Below are 12786 nucleotides of genomic sequence, written 5' to 3' on the forward strand. Positions count from 1 at the left end.
TTTTATAGGGAAGTGAAATAATGTTTGGACCTCTTATCAGGCAAAGAGAAAGTTGTTAAGAACTGCTCTAAAAACACCACCTCAGGGGGACTATATCCAAATCTCTCCCTTTACTGATGGGACGTTGAAACGTCAATACGCGGATTCATACATTTAGAACTGGACGTTGCACCAGAACTGGAAGCGCGGACTGATACATTTTTAACAGCGGTCCTGCTTCAGCCCTCCGGGGCTTAATAACAAAATACGAAAAATACGAACATTTTAATTTTGGAAACATTGTTGTCGGTTGTTCGACTTGCCGGCTTTCGCAAAATTGCTAAATACGCGCTAGCATGCATGTTTTAAGCTATCGTAGCGGTATGTTTTACCATGCCCGCGCCCTATAATCCGGAGCGCCTGATGTATGTGTTAAATACAGAAATAGCACCCGTAACTGAGGCTGCACCTTTTAATACGGTGCGCCCTTTGGTCGCGAACATACGGTATATAGAACATAGGGCACGTTTGTGCGTGATATCACTCCGCGTCTGCGCAACGACCACAACCTCCTATCTTTAGTATTGCTGCGCCAACTGGTGGTCTTTTGGGTTGAGGATAACGGTGATCTATATGTAGCTATATGTAGCTATAGCGTCATTGGGCTCCACTCCAGCCACTCCTGGTAGTTCCTCAAAAACACTGAGTTTCTAGTGGATGCACAATCTGTGGAAGCCAACATAGGAACTTCTGAAGAGCCAAAGTTCTTGCAACAAAAATATAGTCCCCAATTAGGTTGGTTTGTTATCACACGACCCCGTCCCCATTATCATAAGAGAATATAAAAGAATGAGTGGAGACAGAAGAGAGAATGAGACGTTTTTGGCGCGTGTCGCTCTTGATTTTGTGTTTATTTTTGCAGTAAACTTAAAGGAGGCCTTTTCACTTTATGTTTGATTCCATTTAAGCTGATATTCCATTCTTGACATCTTTAAATTTACAGTATTCATGGGAGTTTTATTTGGTCATTTTGCATTTTGCTTCTTTTTATTTCCTATTTCCCACATTTATTCATAGTTTTTATTAGATGGCAATAAATCCTATAACATTGAACAGAATGACTAAAGTCAAATGAGCTGCGGTTCCCACCGATAGCCGTCATTCTGATGGTTTTTGCTGGCTGCAGCTGAAATATTCCAATGCTCCATGTCACAGAGACAGTAAATACTAAACCCTAAAGATTCTGAAGGCATGATGTAAAATAGTAACGTATAATACAGACATTTGAAGAGACAATTAAGAGAATTTTTCATGCTTAGAAGAGTGGCCGAGGAGCCATTTAGAACTTTATAAAGATGCATTGTGTGATACCAGGAACTAATGTAACTTCAAGGCGAAGCTGCTTCTGCTTTGTCGACCATCGACTGATCTCCTGAAAGTCCACCAGCGCTTTTTAAAACTGAATTTTTCATCTATGGAGGGAGTAGACGGCAGATGTTTCCACAGATGCTCTTCACCAGTGGTCAGTGAGTGATGCAGCAGATGAGCGGGAGTTGACTGGCTACAACCAGCCATGTCTCAATGTCTCCAGCCCATAGTGTGGATTCTCTACGAGATCAGACAGCAGCTTCACTCCTGAACCCTGCAGGTGGTTCTCACTCAGGTCCAGTTCTCTGAGATGGGAGGGATTGGACCTCAGCGCCGAGGCCAGAGAGCCACAGCTGATCCCTGATAAGCTGCAGCTCCTTAATCTAAATAAAGAAGGGAAACTTTTATAAGGTTATAAGTGAAACCAGTATTCATCTGAAAGGTTAATCAAAGGCATGATCTGTAAATTTTAATTTAGTTACAGGTTAAAAAATGATAGTAATATGTAATTACCACAATTCCAACCTCTCAGGTTTGCACTGTTCCAGAGGAGAATCTATATTGTTCTGGCCCTCACTCTTCCCAGGTTCTCCCACCTCTTTACCTCCCATCTCATCATGGAGATCCATCTCACCTGTGGCTCATCTTTAAAGGCACAACCTGTCTTAGATGACTTCCTGTCTCCCTCACCATCTCCCTCCTCGTTGGCTGGTGTCTACCAGGCACCCTCACCTAGTTTTGTCTAATTTTGGTTACCATCTGTCGGCTTTTTCATTGTCCTTAAATCAATTTATCATGAATAAGTGGTCCCCGTGTGGCCCTCCCTCCTGAAGGAACTGGGCACACACACACACTCAGAAAGTGTGAGGACCCTCGGATGGAATAATGGACATTTTTGAGAATGGTGTTTACCTCAGAGTTTCCAGTCGGCAGTTTGGAAAGTGGAGAAAACCACAGAGCAGCTTCACTCCTGAATCCAGCAGATGGTTCTGACTCAGGTCCAGTTCTCTGAGATGGGAGGGATTGACCTCAGCGCCAAGGCCAGAGAGCCACAGCTGATCTCTGATAACCAGCAGTTCCATAATCTAAATAAAGAAGGGAAACTTTTATAAGGTTATAAGTGAAACCAGTATTAATCTGAAAGGTTAATCAAAGGCATGATCTGTAAATATTTAATTTAGTTACAGGTTTAAAAATGATAGTAATATGTAATTACCACAATTCCAACCTCTCAGTTTGCACTGTTCCAAAGGAGATAATATTGTTCTGGCCCTCACTCTTCCCAGGTTCTCCACCTCTTCCCTCCCATCTCATCATGGGATCCATCTCTCCTGTGGCTCATCTTTAAAGGCACAACGGCTGTTTCCGACTCCACACCCTCGTTCCCTGTTCACTACTCACTACATGGGGGACATGGATTGAGTGAACTACGTACTGCACTCAATTTAAAGTTAGTATTCGGACAACGGCGTCATTTACGGCGCACGTAAAGTGACGTCATGGTGTCGCATAATAATTACGAACTGGTCGCCGGGGAAAGTGGCCAGGTCCATTTAATATTTTAACCCATCAGAAATACATTCAGCGTCATTTTATGAAAATGCAATATTTTACCCTATAATTAACTTATATAATAAAATGAAATATCAATGTCAATAAATACAATAATAATACTTATTACCTAAAATAATTAGTGTCCCTTGACATTTCAAGCCAAGACGTGATGGAACATTCTCAAGTCATATTCCGCTGTAGTGAAACATTTAATAAAGCAATTTTTCATCAAAAAATGGATCAAAGCTACTTTTTATCTTTGTAATATTATTTTACTGAGATTCTGTGTCGCCTGGTGAGGAACAGACGGTTCTGAAGAACAATTTTAAGTGTGTGTGTGTGTGGGGGGGGGGGGGGAGGGGATCAGTGAAGATTGATTGATTTGTTTTTACACATTTATGTTGTAATATTTTAAGATGATCATATTGGACCCCTACTGAAAAAAAATTCTTATTTCCAAAAATTTCATATATCAAACCGCACAGTAGAAATTACGTTAAAAAATGTATCCCATCAGCCTTTACGGCTGGGGGCTAGGGTGGATACATTTTCCGAGTTAGGGTGCTCGCTTGTACTTTTCGCAGTGCATTGTGGGATACATTGAGTGCACTACATAGGGTAGAGCGATGCTCACTAACAATTCGGACACTATGCAAAATGGCGTCCACACTATTGAGTGCACTATGTAGGGTACGGGGGGGGGGGGGGGGGGTCAGAAACAGCCAACCTGTCTTAGATGACTTCCTGTCCCCCTCACCATCTCCCTCCTCGTTGGCTGGTGTCTACCAGGCACCCTCACCTAGTTTTGTCTAATTTTGGTTACCATCTGTCGGCTTTTTCATTGTCCTTAAATCAATTTATCATGAATAAGTGGTCCCCGTGTGGCCCTCCCTCCTGAAGGAACTGGGCACAACACACACACTCAGAAAGTGTGAGGACCCTCGGATGGAATAATGGACATTTTTGAGAATGGTGTTTACCCCAGAGTTTCCAGTCGGCAGTTTGGATCCTGGAGAAAACCACAGAGCAGCTTCACTCCTGAATCCTTCAGCTGGTTCTCACTCAGGTCCAGTTCTCTGAGATGGGAGGGATTGGACCTCAGCGCCGAGGCCAGAGAGCCACAGCTGATCTCTGATAAGCTGCAGTTAATCAATCTGAAAAATGCAGGATGAGGTTATACGGTGCAGGTCTGCATGTTATCTGCGTCAGTACTAAACCTACGTTAGTTCTTAGTTGGGTCAGACCTGAATTCACGATATTCCAAGGAATTTTTTTAATGTGGTGCATCACAGCAGTGTTGAGAACAGCCTCACTTCACCATCTTAGCAGCTGGTATATAGGTAGAAAAATGAAGACTGACCTGAGCCTCTCCAGTTTACAGTTTGGACTCTCCAGTCCAGAACAGAGCCGCTTCACTCCTGGATCCTGCAACGTGTTGTGGCTCAGGTCCAGAACCCTCAGATGGGAGTGGTTGGACTTCAGAGCTGAGGCCACAGAATCACAGCTGGTCTCTGATAAACTGCAGCGTCTTAGTCTAAAATAACAATTATTTTGAGAGAAGACAAATAAAAATCAACATGTACCAGAGCAAAACACAGCTTACAAGCAACAAACCTCTGGTCCTGCACCGGCTTATCTGCCTTATGTTCCTATTTTGGGTTCTTTCAGGGCGGTCAGACAAGATCTACACCGTATGTAAAGTGTGTGTGGGTCAAAATACCTTCCAAGTTTGTGAGACCACATTTCTCAATAGCACTCAACTCTTGTCAGGAGTTGGGACAAAGCGACCCACTCCTGATAGCTTGTGGGCGATGCTGCAGCGACCCTGCAATCCCTACACTCTCTGGTGAAACCAAATCAAAGGTTTTAGACACTGCTGGATGCTGGAAGGGTGGCTATAGTCTGGACGCATCGTTCCCCTGACTGCACATTTCTCCAACAATGATTGGCAGCTGGTGTCACTTGTTCTCCAGATGAGAGAAGGAAAGAGAGCCCCCCCACAGTGTGTTTGATTGCCCCACTGCAAGCTCAATGCTGCCAGAAAACATTGCAGGAGCATCAATTCCCCTCAGGGCATCAACAAGGAGCTCAGGAAAAGGTGCAGCTGCCACCTACTAGAGACAAGCACACTGAGCTGAGATTCAAAGCCCTCTCCTCCCAAGAGAAGAGCTTGTTTGTTGGAGGCTCTTCTGGGCGATACCTGGTGCCACAGCTCCAGCTCAGCCCGTCTCTGGAGCTGAGGTGGAGCTTAGCAAGTTTCATGGTTCTCCACCACTTCCTCTCGCTGAGGACCTTCTCAGCTGGTGGTTTCTGTTCCACCTTCCAAGTTGAGCAGGTGATACTTCTGCATTCCTGCCACCAGTGTCTCTGCAGAAAGAGTCTTCTCTACTGTTTTATATTAGATTGTAGAAAATTAGGATTTTTGGTTGATGTCTTAGATGTTGTTGACTAAGAGCAGGTTTCTCTTTAATAACATAGAGAGATTCGATGAGAAGAGCAAATGTATTATTTTATGAGCTACTTCCACTACTATTATATACAAATACTTCCATATTGTCTTAGATTGCAAGCTGCATTTATTGCATCATTCATAGAAAGTCATATTTGTGAGGAGAAAAACTCCAATAAGGTCATTTTCTTTAATGACCATTACAAAAGAAGGAGGCGATGAACAAACAGATTTATCTAAAAATGTGTGAAAACTTATGGATGGAAACCTTTTTAAATGGTTGCATTGTGTAGAATCGGTGTAGAATCAACTTGTTGACTTCTGATTTGGACTCCAATGGAAGTGAGGTGCAACAATTGTGGATGCTGAAAGCTTCAGATCTTCATGAAGGTTTCTGTGGTTGGACTGACCTGCTGCCCCTTTAAGAGGGAGGCAGGTTTGGGCTTCTGGCTGGAATGAAGCCACCTAAGATGAGAATGACTGCAGGCTTTCGGTACCAAGGTTTAACAGGGGGCTCACTTCACACTTGGGCTTTTCTCTTTTTTGGGATGGCTTTTCTCAGGAGAGAAGGGGCATGGCACACTGCAGCAGCTTTCTTTTTGGGGTTTGCTAGTTTTCCTTCTGATCTTTAAAAGACAGGAAGAACCATTTTTGATTGGTCTGAATGTTTGGGTGGTTTTGTGGCCAGCCTAAAATAAAACAAGACAAATCTACAACTGATACTTCCTTTCTAGTCATTGATGACCATCCTCACATGGGACAGATTTCCACAACCAATTTAATACTGCAAATCTGTCCTGTGTGGTCTTTTTTCTGAGAACTGTAACACTACATTTATAACAAAGATCAAACATGGAAACATTTATTGTCTAACTAGTTACACCTGGGAAAGTACTGGATCATCTCTGACTGACCTGAGCGTCTCCAGCTTACAGAGAGGATCCTGGAGAGCACCACAGAGCAGCTTCACTGCTGGATCCTGCAGCTGGTTCTCACTCAGGTCCAGTTCTCTGAGATGGGAGGGATTGGACCTCAGCGCCGAGGCCAGAGAGCCACAGCTGATCTCTGATAAGCTGCAGTTAATCAATCTGAAAAATGCAGGATGAGGTTATACGGTGCAGGTCTGCATGTTATCTGCGTCAGTACTAAACCTACGTTAGTTCTTAGTTGGGTCAGACCTGAATTCACGATATTCCAAGGAATTTTTTTAATGTGGTGCATCACAGCAGTGTTGAGAACAGCCTCACTTCACCATCTTAGCAGCTGGTATATAGGTAGAAAAATGAAGACTGACCTGAGCCTCTCCAGTTTACAGTTTGGACTCTCCAGTCCAGAACAGAGCCGCTTCACTCCTGGATCCTGCAACGTGTTGTGGCTCAGGTCCAGAACCCTCAGATGGGAGTGGTTGGACTTCAGAGCTGAGGCCACAGAATCACAGCTGGTCTCTGATAAACTGCAGCGTCTTAGTCTAAAATAACAATTATTTTGAGAGAAGACAAATAAAAATCAACATGTACCAGAGCAAAACACAGCTTACAAGCAACAAACCTCTGGTCCTGCACCGGCTTATCTGCCTTATGTTCCTATTTTGGGTTCTTTCAGGGCGGTTGGACAAGATCTACACCGTATGTAAAGTGTGTGTGGGTCAAAATACCTTCCAAGTTTGTGAGACCACATTTCTCAATAGCACTCAACTCTTGTCAGGAGTTGGGACAAAGCGACCCACTCCTGATAGCTTGTGGGCGATGCTGCAGCGACCCTGCAATCCCTACACTCTCTGGTGAAACCAAATCAAAGGTTTTAGACACTGCTGGATGCTGGAAGGGTGGCTATAGTCTGGACGCATCGTTCCCCTGACTGCACATTTCTCCAACAATGATTGGCAGCTGGTGTCACTTGTTCTCCAGATGAGAGAAGGAAAGAGAGCCCCCCCACAGTGTGTTTGATTGCCCCACTGCAAGCTCAATGCTGCCAGAAAACATTGCAGGAGCATCAATTCCCCTCAGGGCATCAACAAGGAGCTCAGGAAAAGGTGCAGCTGCCACCTACTAGAGACAAGCACACTGAGCTGAGATTCAAAGCCCTCTCCTCCCAAGAGAAGAGCTTGTTTGTTGGAGGCTCTTCTGGGCGATACCTGGTGCCACAGCTCCAGCTCAGCCCGTCTCTGGAGCTGAGGTGGAGCTTAGCAAGTTTCATGGTTCTCCACCACTTCCTCTCGCTGAGGACCTTCTCAGCTGGTGGTTTCTGCTCCACCTTCCAAGTTGAGCAGGTGATACTTCTGCATTCCTGCCACCAGTGTCTCTGCAGAAAGAGTCTTCTCTACTGTTTTATATTAGATTGTAGAAAATTAGGATTTTTGGTTGATGTCTTAGATGTTGTTGACTAAGAGCAGGTTTCTCTTTAATAACATAGAGAGATTCGATGAGAAGAGCAAATGTATTATTTTATGAGCTACTTCCACTACTATTATATACAAATACTTCCATATTGTCTTAGATTGCAAGCTGCATTTATTGCATCGTTCATAGAAAGTCATATTTGTGAGGAGAAAAACTCCAATAAGGTCATTTTCTTTAATGACCATTACAAAAGAAGGAGCCGATGAACAAACAGATTTATCTAAAAATGTGTGAAAACTTATGGATGGAAACCTTTTTAAAATGGTTGCATTGTGTAGAATCGGTGTAGAATCAACTTGTTGACTTCTGATTTGGACTCCAATGGAAGTGAGGTGCAACAATTGTGGATGCTGAAAGCTTCAGATCTTCATGAAGGTTTCTGTGGTTGGACTGACCTGCTGCCCCTTTAAGAGGGAGGCAGGTTTGGGCTTCTGGCTGGAATGAAGCCACCTAAGATGAGAATGACTGCAGGCTTTCGGTACCAAGGTTTAACAGGGGGCTCACTTCACACTTGGGCTTTTCTCTTTTTTGGGATGGCTTTTCTCAGGAGAGAAGGGGCATGGCACACTGCAGCAGCTTTCTTTTTGGGGTTTCTAGTTTTCCTTCTGATCTTTAAAAGACAGGAAGAACCATTTTTGATTGGTCTGAATGTTTGGGTGGTTTTGTGGCCAGCCTAAAATAAAACAAGACAAATCTACAACTGATACTTCCTTTCTAGTCATTGATGACCATCCTCACATGGGACAGATTTCCACAACCAATTTAATACTGCAAATCTGTCCTGTGTGGTCTTTTTTCTGAGAACTGTAACACTACGTTTATAACAAAGATCAAACATGGAAACATTTATTGTCTAACTAGTTACACCTGGGAAAGTACTGGATCATCTCTGACTGACCTGAGAGTCTCCAGCTTACAGAGAGGATCCTGGAGAGCACCACAGAGCAGCTTCACTGCTGGATCCTGCAGCTGGTTCCAACTCAGGTCCAGAACCCTCAGATGGGAGGGATTGGACCTCAGCGCCGAGGCCAGAGAGTCATAGCTGGTCTCTGATAAACTGCAGCACCTCAGCCTGGATAAGGAATAAATGGGGCAAATAAAAACACATTTCTAAATCTGAAAATGAAGAGAAAAGCAGAAAATGTAAAGAAATTTAGAAAAGACCAACAGAGGCCTCCTGACCTGAGCGTCTCCAGTCTGCAGTTTGGATGCATCATTGCAGAAGACAGGAACTTTACTCCAGCATCTGCCAGGTTTTGGTTCCATCTTAAGCTCAGCTCCCGTAGATGAGAAGGGTTTGACGTCATTGCTGAGGCCACAACTTCCCAATGACTCGTTGAAAGAACATCACCAGACAGTCTGTTGTGTATGAAACAAAAATAGTGAGTCAAACTTTGGGATTTCTAATCAACTTATCTGAGAATCTACCTCAACACAAATGTAGCTCATTTCCTGGAAAAGCTAAATTCAACACCGTAGAGCAACAGTTTGAACGACCATCAGATCTGAAATGCAACTGAATTATTCTCAACATTTGTCTTATTTTAGAACAGCTCATAATTACTCAATATTTAAAATGATTGTAGCAAATGGTTTAAAGAAACGTGCATCTTTTTATCTGTCTATCGGCTCTTTGGATATTTTGCATTTCATCCAATTTGTACGATGGTGCGTCAAGTCTTAATTCAGCGATCCGATCGATGACATCAGAGTCTCTGGTTGCATCGATTGCCCTCAGCTTCTGTTCTATCTGCCTGTTTCCCTTCAAATCATTTTCACTGCACCTTTTGTTGCTAGTGATGAAGTTGCCACCTAACGGGTGTGGAAAGGCTCAAACAACTTTGTGGGTCACATAAAGGCTCCAAACGGAACCGCCACAAAGACCTAAAACACCCATTTAAACCAACGAGGCCGGCTGTTTTTACGTTGAACAAATGAAGCAAAATAGTCACGTGTCATTAGTTAAAATGTGTTTTTCTGTCGTTAGAATACGATGTATACAAACAAACAAAAGTGATTTAATGACATGACAGTAATTTCATGATAGTCAGTTAACTTGTGGCTCCTATTATTCCTGCCTTATGTTGGTTTGTCTGGATTGACCTTTGAACTTATATCCAGCCAGTGTTGAACATTTCTGGATGAATTGTTGTTGTTTTTAATTTATGGACGCTGCAATGGAGATAAAGAATTGAAGGAATGACCACTGGAGGGGGTATTGCTACCTGACATGATCCACTCGCTTGATTTAAACGCCGATGTCCGGCCCCAGAAATCTTTACTTACACGGCCTTCCTGCAGTTCCTCACAGCTGGAATCAGGCGACGTCGTCCCTCATCTGAGGTGTAGTACAGCTGCAGGTTCAGCTCATCCAGAACCTCCTCTGACATCTGCAGCAGGTAGGCCAGAGCTGAACAGTGGATCTCTGACAGTTCCCTCTGTGATTTCTCCCCTGACTTCAGGAACTCTTGGATCTCCTGATGGACTGACTGATCCTTCATCTCCATCAGACAGTGGAAGATGTTGATGCTTCTGTCTGGGGAGAATTCATCACTGTTCTCCTCCTTCAGGTTGTTGAGGACCTTCTGGATGGTTTCTGGGTGGTTCTCCTCTGATCCAACAGTCCACCCAAGATCCTCTGATTGGACTCCAGAGAGAGACCATGAAGGAAGCGAACAAACAAGTCCAGGTGGCCATTTTCACTTTTGAGAGATTTCATTAGTGCTCTCCTGAGGAAGTCATCAAGAGATGTGACTGGATCGTAATTTGTGTACAACCCAACAAACCAGGAAAAGGGGATTGCTTTCGAATAATTTGGGAAAGATTCCATAATCTTTTCATTCCTGGAGTAACAGTGGAACATGTAGACGGCAGCCAGAAACTCCTGAATGCTCAGATGAACAAAGCAGTAGACTGATTTCTGGAAGATCACACTCTCTCTCTTGAAGATCTCTGTACAAACTCCTGAGTACACCGACACCTCGGAGACGTCCAGTCCACATCGCTCCAGGTCTTCTGAGTAGAACATGATGTTTCCTTTCTCCAGATGTTCAAACGCCAGCCGACCCAACTTCAGAAGGAGTTCTTTGTCAGCCTCAGTCAGTTCCTCTGGTCTCTGCTTTCCTCCATACTTCTGCTTCTTCCTCTTTATCTGAACCCTCAGGAAGTGTGAGTAGAGGTCAGTCAGGGTTTTGGGCAGCTCTCCTCTCTGGTCTCTGGTCATCATGTCCTCCAGAACTATAGCAGTGATCCAGCAGAAAACTGGGATCAGACACATGATGTGGAGGCTCCTGGAGGCCTTGATGTGTGAGATGATTCTCTTGGACAGATCTTCATCACTGAACCTCCTCCTGAAGTACTCCTCCTTCTGGGAGTCAGTGAAGCCTCGTACTTCTGTGATCCTGTCAACACACGAGGGAGGAATCTGATGGGCTGCTGCAGGTCTGGAGGTGATCCAGATGAGAGCTGAGGGAAGCAGGTTCCCCTGGATGAGGTTCACCAGGAGCACGCCAACGGATGATACTTGTGTGACATCAGAGATGAGCTGATGCTTGTTGAAACCCAGTGAAAATCTGCTTTCATCCAGGCCATCAAAGATGAACAGAAGTTTCCAGACAGTCAGATCTTCTGCTCTGATCTTCTGTAATGTTGGATGGAAAACATGAAGCAGTGAGAGAAGACTGTGCTGCTCATCTCTGATCAAGTTCAGCTCCCTCCATGAGAGCGGAAGCACCAGACTGATGTCTTGGTTCTCCAAACCTTCTGCCCAGTCCAGACTGAACTTCTGCACTGAGAAGGTTTTTCCAACGCCGGCGACACCGTTGGTCAGAACCACTCTGATGTGTCTCTGTTGCTCAGATAAGACTTTGAAGATGTCCTGGCACTTGATTGGAGTGTCCTGGATGTTCTTCTTGGAGGTTCTCTCAAGCTGTCTCACCTCATGTTGTGTGTCCACCTCCTCACTTTGTCCCTCAGTGATGTAGAGCTCAGTGTAGATCTTGTTCAGCAGGGTTCCACTTCCTGCTTCATGAGTTCCTTCAGTCACATGTTCACATCTTCTCTTCAGACTGATCTTATGACCTTCTATCACCTCCTGCAGTTCACCACCCTCTAAAACAAACAATCTTTTAAATCCTTTTACAATTGTCATCTACAGCAGTAACACAGATGTCCTCAACTGGAAAATATTCTGTCATGTTTGAATGATAGAAGCAACAGTCGGGTCATGACCCATCTCACTGTCAGTTTAAATGTTATGTCTTCTTATGTACACCTATTCTTTTATTTCATTGGGTTTCAATCTAATTTAGTCTATAACAACCATTTCCATGTCTTCCAAGAGTTTGCTTGGACTAAACAGCTGGTAAAAGCTGGATGATATTTAGAAAAACACATCAAACCTTCTCCAAACACATCATACTCAGCAGACCCATTGTCCTGTAAAGGTCACCTGCCTTCAGCTCTTTAACACTTTCCAGAACTAAATGACTAAATGTTGCTAAATACTGTCTAAGCATTTAGGAAGGTCTGAAGAGGGTCCAGGGGTTCCAGTGGAACCAAACAAGAGCTCTCTGGATCTTCTCTTGCACATTGTAAATACACAAGTTGTTCCTTTATTCCGACCCAAAAGTATCTTATAAATACAAATGTACGAGCTTACGTGAGACGCTGTTGTTCCGGTCGGCGGTCTGCAGTTCAGTTCTCCGTTTCTTTTCACCCTCGGGACAGGAGGAATCTCCAATGGAAGCAGACCGTTTCTGATACCTGTCAAAAATGGGAATAGTGGTTATACATGTCTACTGGGCGTTAGCAACGCCTAAGAAAGGCTGCGTTCACTTCTACTTTCAGTTTGCTCTGACAGTTGAAGATTGAATGAACACTGAGCAAAAAATATAAAGTTATTTAGGTTCTAACAAGCTCGTTTAGTTGGAGAAAAGTGTATTTGATCTAAGTGTTTAGTGGCTTTTCCTCATTGTGAATTAATGTTAAAAATAAAAGTGCCAAATCAGGAATATAAACTCATAGAATAGAACAAAA

The 12786-nt window shown here is 43.8% G+C and overlaps 1 pseudogene; it reads right to left on the reverse strand.

Annotated features, from left to right (window-relative positions):
* Window positions 1-12786, reverse strand: part of LOC130538217 (NACHT, LRR and PYD domains-containing protein 14-like) — a 141114-nt pseudogene that overhangs the window by 61318 nt on the left and 67010 nt on the right.

Source organism: Takifugu flavidus, chromosome 14 (assembly GCF_003711565.1).
Source record: "Takifugu flavidus isolate HTHZ2018 chromosome 14, ASM371156v2, whole genome shotgun sequence".
NCBI lineage: Eukaryota > Metazoa > Chordata > Actinopteri > Tetraodontiformes > Tetraodontidae > Takifugu > Takifugu flavidus.